Source organism: Arctopsyche grandis, chromosome 12 (assembly GCF_051622035.1).
Source record: "Arctopsyche grandis isolate Sample6627 chromosome 12, ASM5162203v2, whole genome shotgun sequence".
Classification (NCBI taxonomy): domain Eukaryota; kingdom Metazoa; phylum Arthropoda; class Insecta; order Trichoptera; family Hydropsychidae; genus Arctopsyche; species Arctopsyche grandis.
In genome coordinates, this window is record NC_135366.1 from 17,157,443 (window position 1) to 17,171,120 (window position 13,678).

At 29.5% G+C, this 13,678-nt stretch overlaps 1 protein-coding gene and 1 long non-coding RNA gene across 2 annotated transcripts in view; one reads left to right on the forward strand and one right to left on the reverse strand.

The window, feature by feature from the left end:
• Window positions 1-13,678, forward strand: part of LOC143920291 (uncharacterized) — a 319,990-nt gene that overhangs the window by 92,016 nt on the left and 214,296 nt on the right. The window lies entirely within an intron of this gene.
• Window positions 1-13,678, reverse strand: part of LOC143920299 (uncharacterized) — a 319,815-nt gene that overhangs the window by 91,840 nt on the left and 214,297 nt on the right. The window lies entirely within an intron of this gene.

The window sequence follows — 13,678 nt, forward strand, 5'->3', positions numbered from 1 at the left end:
CTTAATTCATAATGCCTACTTATTATTTCTTCGACCAAGTATATCATTATAATTTTTGTAATATTATTGTACCTTAATAATAATGTGTGCAATTGTTTACATCATAATATTAACGTGTTTTTTTCACCACTCATTTTGTATATGTATTATGTATATTAGTAGTCGAAAGTAACGTTATTCTTGTAAATATTTAATTCTTTGAAATTCTCATATGCTTTTCCAATTTTTAATTTAAACACTATCTCCGTTAAACTGGTATATACTTTGTGACATGATGGAATATGTGTAATACTAATATATGATTTTATTTATCGTGATTGGATTGCTATAGTTATATGATTGGATAGCTTTTGTGACTGCTGCGTTGTTGATGTGTATGCTTGTATATTATATTAAAAACTGCTATATGCAGTGTCGACCACAGAATCGAATTGTGAATTTTGAATGATATGTATTCTTAAGGTCACATTGGGCTGCTGCGCTAGTTACATACATAAATATATAGCAGCGTTTAAACGAAAAATGTTTAGTGCAATTTCACAAAATTGTCCAGATTTTTTGGTTATAAATAATGTAAGTGTTTTTAATTTTTCTTTTGATTGTGAGATTTATTATATTTAATTTTTTTGTAAATCAAGTACTCATTTTAAATGCTTTAATTTATTGACAATTTACATACGTACATATATATATTTTTTATTTCAAAATCACATATAATATGTTGTTGTTCAGTGACTCCCAAATATTTAAATAAGTAGACATAAATAAATTTATGTTATATATTGATAAATAAAAATGACCTACCTCCACTTTCATTATGTGAAACACAATTTAAAATTTTCGATTTACACAATCAATACATGTGGAAAAGTATAAAATTGCCCATAAATACCTATTTATTTATTTTTAGTTCTTATATAATATAAAATAAAAAGATCTGATTTAAATATGTATATATATATATATATATATATATATATATATATATATATATATATATATATATATATATATATATATATATATATATATATATATATATATATATATATATATATATATATATATATATATATATATATATATATATATATATAAAAATATATATATATATATATTTATATATATTGTATGCATGTACAATTGATTCAGAAGATCTGTTTTTCATAAATACACAGATACACAATAAATTAATTCATTATGTATATACTAGTGTTGGACCCGTTGATTTCAACGAGTGGTTTCGAAAAGGAATTGAAACTCGAATAAAAATAAAGTTAAAGATATCGACTGGTTTCGGAAAGAAATTGATGTACGAATTACGAATGACAAATTACGAAGTGATTGCGAATTACGAATTACATTTTGTGCATCGCCGACGCCTCCGGCGCTTTCGTCGCTCCGGGGCCTTCGGCCCCAGCGCCGCCGACGCCTCCGGCGGCCGCACCGCACCCAGAGCCGCCGACGCCTCCGGCGCCCCCAGCGCCCCCAATGCTTTCGGCACCCCGAGAACTTCGCCCCCAGCGCCCCCGATGCCTCCGTCACCCCGGGGGCTTCGCCCCCAGCGCCGCCGACGCCTCCGGCACCCCGGGGGCTTCGCCCCCAGCGCCGCCGACGCCTCCGGCGCCCCCAGCGCCCCCGATGCCTTCGGCACCCCGGGGCCTGAAAAAAATGAAAAAACTGAAAAAAACGAAAAAAATGAAAAAACTGAAAAAATGAAAAAACTGAAAAAATGAAAAAAATGAAAAAACTGAAAAAATTAAAAAAATGAAAAAAATGAAAAAAATGAAAAAAATGAAAAAATTGAAAAAATGAAAAAAATGAAAAAAATGAAAAAATTAAAAAAATTAAAAAAATGAAAAAACTGAAAAAATGAAAAAACTGAAAAAATGGAAAAAATGAAAAAACTGAAAAAATGAAAAAACTGAAAAAATGAAAAAAATGAAAAAACTGAATAAATGAAAAAAATGAAAAAAATGAAAAAAATGAAAAAAATGAAAAAAATGAAAAAAATGAAAAAATGAAAAAAATGAAAAAACTGAAAAAATGAAAAAACTGAAAAAATGAAAAAAATGAAAAAAATGAAAAAAATGAAAAATATGAAAAAAAAAAAAAAAATTGTTCCCCATACTGGTTGATTCATTATGTTCGGCGAGAGTTAGGACACACACACACACCCACACACACACACACAGATTACCGTCTTTATATATATGATGATTAAGTTGAATTTTTCCCAGAAGTTATACATTAACACCTTACCGCCCGCTATGACGCGTGGATTGTTTTCACCCATGTCCGGAAATGTGCGCGACTATTTTCACTAGAATCCGGGCCGATTTCAGTTTCAATAGAAAAAAAGCCTTTTTTGTGCATTTGATTACTTCTAGAATAATGATCGTATTGTAGTGATATTTTGAAACAATGTTCATTATATCCTTCTGCAAACATCTAAAAATTAAAACCAGGGATTTTAAACTGGAGTACGCGAATTAATTTAAAAAAATAATAAATTACGTAAATGTCATCCGAATAGCCTTTGTATATAAAAATAGCATAAAACTGAAGTTTGTAGTAGTGGACAGTAATAGACAGACCATGGTAAATCAAAATTCCAAAAATGTGAAGAATAAAATCATTTTTCACTCATTTGAAAATGAGACAATTTGTGATAGCTTCGGAATAATAGTTGCTTAGGATAATGTTTAAATAGGATATTTGGGTTTAATTTAAATTAACTGTAAAGTATAAGTATATTTTTTTAGTATTCCAAATCAACTAGTGAATCCTTGAGAACAGTATCATCTGTGTTTTAAATTTTTTAAAGATCCAGTGTTTCTTTAACTTGCATTTTTGTAAAGCGATATTTTGGTTTTAAAAAAGGCAACTATTTTTAAGAGGTCATAAAATTTATTTTCCAAGAATTATTCTCAAAACTGTATTTTTTATGTAAATACATTAACAATTTTGATTCGGTGATTCTCTAACTTTTTTATTTAAAAAATACTCTTTAGCCATTAATAATTACGAGACGACATTTTATTTTTTTTGTAAATTGCGAAAGTTCAAGACCAAGATGTCAAAATAATAATGTTAAACTCGGTGTTTCTCAAAGATTAAGTATTAATCTTGAAAAAGTATGGTTAGTGTTAGACAACACCAGCATCCATATCCCAGAAGTGATACCAGAATACCCCAGAAGTGATACCAGCATACCCCAGTGAGTGAGCAGGTTGAACGTACAAACCATATTTTTAATTACTTACATTCATACTCACCAATGATGAATCCCACTGAAGAAGTTGCAATATTTAAAATATGATTAAATATTGACTAGGGTAACCAGCCTTTTTTTATACAAAAAATATTGTTACGTACACTCGGATTAGGCCGAGTAAGTGCAATCGGATTAGGCCGAGTAGCATCCCAGAGACTGTGTGACCGTTATAATTGGTTTCGAGGATTATCTCCCCCGAATGCACTTAGCGGGAGTAGCGGTAACTCGGGGTCGCATTCCGGTAGAGTTCTCAGAACCCACAGCAGTAGCGTGGGACATCTAGTACGTGACCATAACAATAGACAAGCAAATCGGACGTTGAAGATGCCCTGAGAGATCTATCCGTTATAAGGCGGTACTTAGGCGATATCAAGACATTCTAGACGGAGCACTGCCAGTGCGTGTTTCTCCTTAATCACCAATAAATGCTGTGAAACGACTTTGGCCTTTTACTTGGATCCTCCACCCACCCTTACGCAACAATATTTTCAATTTGTAAATAAAATCTAAAAATATTCTCATTGTTTTTATGCTATGGCCTATGAATGATGACAAAATTTAAAATAAAATAATTTTTTGACTAAGGTAACCATCCTTTTTATTCAACATTTTTTTTAAGCGAGAAAACATCTACAAATATTCCCATCTTCTCTATGATTAAAATTTAAAATACTATAAATTTTGATTAGGGTAACCAGGCTTTTTATACAACAAAAAAATATTAAGTTTTTGTAGTGAGATTAAAATCGAAAAATATTCCCATCGTCCCTATGCAAAATTTAAAATAAAATAGATTTTTTGACTATGGCAACCAACCTTGTTATAAAAAAATTTTTTTTTAAGTCAGAAAACATCTCAAAATATTCCCATCATCTTAATGATTAAAATTTAATATACTATAAATTTAATTAGGGTAACCAGCCTTTTTAATACAACGAATTTTTTGAATTGACAAAATAATCTAATTTATTTTGAAAATCTATTTTATTTTAAATTTTGTATAAGAACGGTGGGAATATTTTAATATTTTTTTGTTGTATAAAAAAGGCTGGTTACTGTAGTCAAAAAATTATAGTATTTTATTTTAAATTTTAGAATAATTGAAAGCATTTAAACGATGGGAATATTTTTGGATTTTTCTTGCTTAAAGTTAAACATACATACATTATTAACTGTATCTTGATTTGATCTAATTTTATTTTAAAATTATTAAATATTCAAATTTTTTAAAAAAAATTTTTCACAACTAAATACAAATTTTAAAATTTAATTTAAGTTTATTTATTTTTTAAATTAAAATAATAATAAATTGTCATTTAACATTACTTACATATTATATTGATTGTTTTTTCACATTAAAAATTGTTGTATGATAAGATTGGTAAGCCCTGTCTCAAAAATAATATTTTAAGCTTGCAATATTTATCGCATTAAGACTTTTAAATTTTATTTCGAACTCGAAAATAATTTTTGTATAAAAAGCCTGGTTACCCTAGTCAAAAAATTATCATATTTTTAATTTTGCAATAATTTATATCACAGAGATGATGGTAATATTTTTAGATGTTTTCTAGCTTTAAAAAAAATGTTATATAAAAAGTTTGGTTACCCTACTCCAAAAACCTATTTTATTTTAAATGTTGTCATCATTTATGGTATAAAAACTATAGGAATATTTTTAAATTTTATTTTCAACTTGAAAAAGTTTTTTGAATAATAAAAGGCTGGTTACCCTAGTCAAAATAATATTATATTTAAAATTTTGCAATTAATTATAGCCCAAAAATGATTTTAATATTTTTTCTTTTTTTTCTGACTATCTGATTTTGTTGTATAAAAAAAGTTTGGTCACCCCAGTCCAAAAAATAATTTTATTTTAATTTTTACAATTATTTATAGCTAAAAGACGATGCTATATTTTTACATTTTTTTTCCCACTTCAAAAATTTTTTTTCTATAAAAAAAGGATGGTTACCCTGGTACAAAAAATTATTGCATTTTAAATTTTGCAATTTATTATATCGTTAAGATGATGAGAATATTTTAAATTTTTTTTCTCAATTCAAAAATTTTATTATATAAAAAAAGTAAATCAAGATTTTCAGATGACCTTTAACCGATGATGAGATCATCTCAGCGTTAAAATAAATACATATAGATATACATACTCACATATAGATATGTATGCATACATATATGTATGGGAATTTGCTTTTGTGTGCGTGTATGTACACAAAGCGCAAGCTAATTTTATTCACGTATATACGCGTGAGCGGACGTTTACGCAAAGTTTTTATTCACGCATATACGCGTGAGCGGACTTTTACTCAAAGTTTTTATTCACGCATATACGCGTGAGCGGACAGTAAAGTGTTAAGATATACATTTTGATGTTGTGCAATTTCATCTCCTTTCATTTTTATATTGTACTAAATTCATAATAAAAGCATAAAATACTGATACAATACCTTTCTATGTATATTTCTATTAATTTTATACAAAAGTAAAGTTTGGTTAATCATACTTTATTCAGTAGAAAGACAATTTTACTATCAAACAGTGATAACTGACTCAAACGAATCTCAATGCAATTTTAGTTGAAAATTTTAACTTACCGTTTAATCAATACGAATGAAAATTTAATAAAAATAAATAAACTAATATTATTTCGTTTTAAATTCCAATATGCATATGTATTTTATTATTGTTTTATTCATAATTGCACTTTATTTATTTAAATACAATACATACATCCGTTCATCTGTTAATTTATTATTGAAATAAATAGTTAGACTGCAATACTTAAACTTTAATGGGCTAATCAGTGGATTCTAACCAATGTGCATAAGTATATGAATACTTTATTCTGTTCAAGATGTGCGAATGTATTTATTAACATTTCTAATTTAATCTAATAAAATAAAATTTGTCGGTCAAATCAGGTTTTATTAAATATTAAATTGGAAAATGCCATGAAAGTCTTCATTTATCAGTCATTGTAGATACATACATAGTACAGATAGACATTTCTATTTGATTATCTTTTTCTTGCCTTTAAAAATCTGATAAAAGAAAATGATAACATTTCTAGTCTTTAACTCGGTGATTTTGTGTTTCTTTTAATTAAGATTTTATATTATAAAAATTATTATATATTTTATGGTCAACGCCAGCATACACATGTATGTATCTTTCCATATTCTACTATCTGACAGTGCATAATGTCTATGATTGTTTTATATGTATATGTATACGGGTGTTGTCTGTAATTATGTGTTTGCTTTAATTGTCTTTTGTATTATATAATATTATGTATTTACTCTGATTTTTCGAATATGATTTTTTTATACTCCAATAATTTTATATGATTTATATCCTTATATTTGGAAAAATAATAAATAAATACGCCTATTATCTGTTTTTTTATTATTTATTATCAACAGTTTATTCACAGTATTATTCACCCAGTGGGAGCGTCCAGGGATCCAGATCAGGAAAGTCAATAGAGACTAGTGCCATTAGTGAATACTTTTAGTGCCCTTAATGCTGCTTACATTCACTCCAAACTGATAGAAATAAACTAATTTGTGTTGAATTCTTCTGTTGTAATATATTGTGGATTACTATAATGAGGACTACTGAGACGAATCATTACAATTATCAAACTACACTGAACCATTCTGTTCATCTATGAAAACTTGCTGTAACTTTGCTCGTACTATTAATTTACGATGTTCAGGGACATCTTTCAAAAATGATAAAAGGCTCATCAGAAACATGAAATCAAAATCATTTTCCTCTTCAATCCGCAATAGTTTTATATCAATTTTATTTGACTTTCCTCTTTGTATCTTCTTTTTCATTATGCATATAAATTTTTTCGTCGAAGTTAGGTTGCTGCCTATAAGATTTCTTCGAAACATTGTACCTTTAAAAAACAGTAAAGAATTAGCTGTTTTTTTAGTACTTTTTTTTAGTTCTCTTCCAAAAGTGTCTGAAAAATAGTAAAATTCATCTGATTATTGTAAACATTTAGCAACTGGTTAATCTTTCAAAATACTTGGATATTCATTAAGAATTTCAGATAATATTAATAGCCAATGATTTTTGGACAAAATGAAGGTTTTTTAACTGTCCTGGTAGTGTTGATTTCAATTACGTTGACACACTCATGCATTGTGTTCCATAACAAATTATTTTTTCTCAATTTTATTGTAAGCTGTTGTGGGTGCGAATTATTATAGATACATGCAGGAGCATGCGGTAGAAAAAGTGATGGTGGAAAATGGTACTCTTAATGTAAGCTCATAAAAATTATAAACAGGCACCAACATAACTTTGCCTCATGCCTTACTATGTGACGAAGCCATACATACCTAATGCGCCTTTATTATCAAAGAAATTTGAGTCCTAAAGAAGAATCTTCAAGGAATGCAAGACAAGTTGTTGAATGTGCCTTTGTTTATCTGTAGAGATTATTACTAAAATCAATCGAAGTAAATTCAGTGTCTGAATAAATTCAAAAAAAGAGTCAGTAAATTCTCGTTGAACATATGTTGGGTCTGAATTTCAGACCAAACATATGTTCAACGAGAAAATGCATACATATGTTCACTTCATCGCCTAATTCATCATCTATAAAGAGGGCATTCATCAGCTGGCTGCGGAATCGTGACCAGGTAATACATAGGAATAGATTTATGATTGCTGGGAAGAATCGAAGCGCAAAGAACTCCTAACATATGGGTTACGTTAAGGCTTATTTTTGTCGAAGAAAAACCCTAAATATGTTCTAGACTTTGTCAAAATTAAAAAGCTCAGGCAAAAAATACATAGGTAAGCGAAATTTCAGATCGATTTGATGATTGAAACATATGGATGCCAAACTAAATAAAAGCTTTTAAAAATTAACTTACTAATTTGATTTCTTCAGAGATTGGGGATTGTAGATAATGGGGATTATTTTGATTCCACAAACTTCTGTTGCTACGTATTGAATTAATGAACTGAACTGTTTATTACGACTCTAAGTGGAGTAGCAGTAATCCAACATGACTGAGTTGGTCCCAGCTCGCAGGATGGTAACCGAAACTCGACCATGTCGTAGAGCCGCTACAAATTGTTTAATATCCATGACACATCTGACCGTGTGAAAGCACAAAGTTTTCGAATGAAATCGGATCGTGACAGCCGTCATATTTACACGCACGATAATAACAGATCCCATAGCACATATACATACTTCGAGGATAGGACATTTTCGTGCGCATTCGTATGCATTTGGATTACTCAGTACTCACTTTTGTTCGGAACAATTGGACAATTTGATACGCCTGAATGCCCAACGAGAGGTCCGGAGTTCGAGCTCTGGTTTGAACTTCGATTGAAAATAATGTACGGGAGGCATATACAATTTTGAAACTTGGAATCGGGGTATCACTGTACTTGGTATCTTGGTATCACCAACCTCACTGTTGATGATACAACACTGAATGCATTTCATATAAATAAAATGGAAGCTTTCTGATCATTATTTTACAAATGTATATATGGGTTAGGTGATTATTCCTCACAATGCGATCTCGCACACGTCACTAAAACCTCGATTACAGATAGGGCTGCCACTCCTACGCTTTTGACCCGGAGTTTTCGGGTTTCGGCTAGTCGTATCCGAGCTCCGGGTTTGAGTGATATTTCTCCGGGTGTGTAGTAAATCCCCCACAGAGTTATAAAAATTAATAAAATTGTTTATTTTATAGGTACAGGTGATAGGTTTGAAGAATTGTTTGTTATTGAAGTACAAGTTAGTGTTGTAAGTAAATGTTTAATTGTTTCAAATTTTTACTTAAATAATAAGTAATTATTTAATAATGCCATATATGTATATATATTATCTAATTTGTTGTGAAAACACTACTTATGTATGTATGTATGAATAAATAGATATTTTTTCTTATGAATAAATAGATTAGTTTTTTTTTACAGGTGATAAGTTTCGACCATTTCCCGGCCTATGGAAACTCGGTTGAGTTTTGAAGAATATCTTTAATGTATAGTTAACTAGTGGTTTTACCCGGCTTCGCTCGGTATTTTTAATTTAAACCACTTAAACATGACTAATCTAATAGTAAATATTTTGTTAAATTTATTTGAATAGTTTTATTTAATATAAATATTCATTTTAAATTATTAAATTTAACGTCACGAATGCGGTTCGTTCCGTTTGATTTGTTAGGGTGGAACATTCTCGAATATGTGGCGTCGTTCCACTCGATTTAGTTTTTATCACCCTTTGTTCCAGGGAGTCTGGATGTTTGTTCAATGGGTTACAATGCAGTTGTTGTTTGTACAGCTGCACTTTAATGGATGGAGATGTTCTTCAACTTCGCGTCGTTCCGCTTGATTTGTTGGGGTGGAAGTTTCTCAACTCAAGATGACGTCAATGGTTGAGCGTGGGAAATGTATCCTCCGTCGGAATAGATGTTTCGATTCGGATTCCTACACCATAAAGCCGTCACACTGTCTTTGCCCTAGTTCGAACGGAGGTACTTCGGCCAAGGTTGACTTTCGTGTTTGATCAAGACGCGATGATGTCATTTGTATAGCTTAAATTTGATGAGGGAAATAGGTGATATTATCGACCTAATTTCGTATAGTACAAGTTGTGCTATATTTCTACAAGCTCATTCAAATATTTTTCAATAATTAATCTTAAGAAAGACAATTTGAAATACCTAGATTTTGCTGCAAAATACGTAAATGTAGAATTAGATGCCGATTAGTTGTATGATAATATCTGCCTTCTTAAAAATACCATTCCTTCCACCAATTCGCACAATTTTCCTGCCAATAAAATATTTTCCTCTATTGTTTTCAATGAACATTATTATTATAATTTTGAAATATGATTTTTTATTAATAATAATTTATATGAACTGATAATAAATCAATGTTTTTTTTCAAGATTTCTAGCATTCGAAAATTTCGGGTAACGGGTTACGTCGCAAAAGTGAATCACTACCAGGATAACCACCGCTACGAAAATCGCTTGTGCGGATCTCCCGGCGCACGAAAATTCGGCGTACAGAAAACTATTATCATTAAAAAATACATTCACGCAATAATATTTGCGCAGTTTTCTGTACGCCGAATTTTCATGTACAGAAAAGCTATTCTGGTAGCGATTCACTTTTGCAATGTAATCACCAAACCACTACGATGTTAATTTAATAATATGTAACTTAAATAATTAAATTACTTATGAAAATGTATTCCACGTTGTTTATTACGTGTTTTTGAATTAATTGTGCAATTTTTTGACGATGCACTTACCAATTTTGCAAGTAATATGAACAAACAGAGAAATTTTTATCAGAAACTCGTTGAAATTAATGGATACAACCATGGGCGCCCGCAGGGGGGGGGCAAGGGGGGGAGGCACTTGCCCCCCCCCCCTGGATTGATTGAAAATAGTCAAATAATGTTACTTTTATTTAAAATCACTTCGTGTTAGCATAAAGAAAGTGTGGAAAGACAGAAGACATTGTAAAAGCTGCTAACAATGCTGTTGGATTCTCGATCATAGCCGATGAAACAGCAGATATCTTAGGAACAGAACAGTTATCACTGGGAGTCCGGTTTGTAGATACGTCTAGTTCCTTGGTTTAGGAACTAGGATTCGAACTTGGTTTAGGAACTGTTCCTAGGAATTCCTTGGATTTTCTCCGCTGAAATACTATTGATACTATCAAAGCAATTATACAAAGCTCAAATTTTTATATGAATCATTATATTGCATAATAAATACTGTTAAATATTATAACATTAAGTATTGCAAGTTAAATAATCTACTATTTTTTTCACATAGTACAGAGTTGTTGAAAAGATCATATTTATATTATTATTATTTTGCTGGTACATCAACTACTTTACGAAGATTCTTAATTCATAATGCCTATTATTTCTTCGACCAAGTATATCAGAATTTATCAAGTATACCATTTTTATTACAGAATCAGTTACACGGTTCAGAACAGAAGGTACAATAGCGGACTCGTCTATTGATTCTTTAGATACGTCTAGTGATGGTGAAGCTGAAGGTGCTACCGGTCCTGATGATACACCTGTCCAACAACAGAACGATTTGACTGATGCAAATGAAGAATACCAACGTGAAACACTGCCTTGTGCTGATACTGGCTTTCACTGGACCCTTACCAATTGGGGACAAAGTAAGTTCACATTTTTATCTACTTGACTTTGTTAAATTAAACTGAGAATATAAAAGATTATATTTAAGGTGTAACCGGAAGAAGGCGAAATCAATCAGGTACTGTGAGAGTAGATCTTGCAAGTCCGGAAGATGTTACTTTAGACACGGACTCCACAAGAGTTGTTTTTACATCTTACGGTACTTCCGTTTGAGATGTGACATTTTTGTGACAGTCAATGGCTCAAATTTTTATATTATATTGCATAATAAATACTGTTAAATATTATAACATTAAGTGTTGCAAGTTAAATAATCTACTATTTTTTTCACATAGTACAGAGTTGTTGACAAGATCATATTTATATTATTATTATTTTGCTGGTACATCAACTACTTTACGAAGATTCTTAATTCATAATGTCTACTTATTATTTCTTCGACCAAGTATATCATTATAATTTTTGTAATATTATTGTACCTTAATAATAATGTGTGCAATTGTTTACATCATAATTTTAACGTGTTTTTTTCACCACTCATTTTGTATATGTATTATGTATATTAGTAGTCGAAAGTAACGTTATTCTTGTAAATATTTAATTCTTTGAAATTCTCATATGCTTTTCCAATTTTTAATTTAAACACTATCTCCGTTAAACTGGTATATACTTTGTGACATGATGGAATATGTGTAATACTACTATATGATTTTATTTATCGTGATTGGATTGCTATAGTTATATGATTGGATAGCTTTTGTGACTGCTGCGTTGTTGATGTGTATGCTTGTATACTATATTAAAAACTGCTATATGCAGTGTCGACCACAGAATCGAATTGTGAATTTTGAATGATGATATGTATTCTTAAGTTGACATTGGGCTGCTGCGCTAGTTACATACGTAAATATATAGCAGCGTTTGAACGAAAAAGTATTTGAAGCGCATTAGTCCTTCGAATTAATTATATGATTATAAAGAGTGAGTACAACTTAGATGATAATAACACAATATATACATACATATATATCTTTCAGTTAATGTGTGCACCTTATGCATAAAGATATTTATATCAAACTTATAGTTTTTACCTATACATATATGTATGTTTAGTGCAATTTCACAAAATTGTCCAGATTTTTTGGTTATAAATAATGTAAGTGTTTTTAATTTTTCTTTTGATTGTGAGATTTATTATATTTAATTTTTTTGTAAATCAAGTACTCATTTTAAATGCTTTAATTTATTGACAATTTACATACGTACATATATATATTATTTATTTCAAAATCACATATTATATGTTGTTGTTCAGTGACTCCCAAATATTTAAATAAGTAGACATAAATAAATTTATGTAATATATTGATAAATAAAAATGACCTACCTCCACTTTCATAATGTGAAACACAAATTAAAATTTTCGATTTACACAATCAATACATGTGGAAAAGTATAAAATTGCCCATAAATACCTATTTATTTATTTTTAGTTCTTATATAATATAAAATAAAAAGATCTGATTTAAATATGTATATATATATATATATATATATATATATATATATATATATATATATATATATATATATATATATATATATATATATTGTATGCATGTACAATTGATACGGAAGATCTGTTTTTCATAAATACACAGATACACAATAAATTAATTCATTATGTATATATTAAGTTGAATTTTTGCCAGAAGTTTGTGATTTTGTATTCATATGTATTTGTTTTTCGATTTCCTTTCATTATTTCATTCACATGTGACAAATAATTTTTGGGATTAGTAAAACCACCAATTTATTGTTATTGTGAAGGTTTGCGGTGATCGATTTATATTATACTTAAAAAGTAAATTAAATAGTATAGAAATGTATGAGCATGCTAATCGTAACTCGTTCGCCGAAACATAAAATTAATAAATTAAATTGGAAAATGCCATGAAAGTCATCATTTATCAGTCATTGTAGATACATACATAGTACAGATAGACATTTCTATTTGATTATCTTTTTCTTGCCTTTAAAAACCTGATAAAAGAAAATGATAACATTTCTAGTCTTTAACTCGGTGATTTTGTGTTTCTTTTAATTAAGATTTTATATTATAAAAATTATTATATATTTTATCGTCAACCCCAGCATACACATGTATCTTTCCATATTCTACTATCTGAC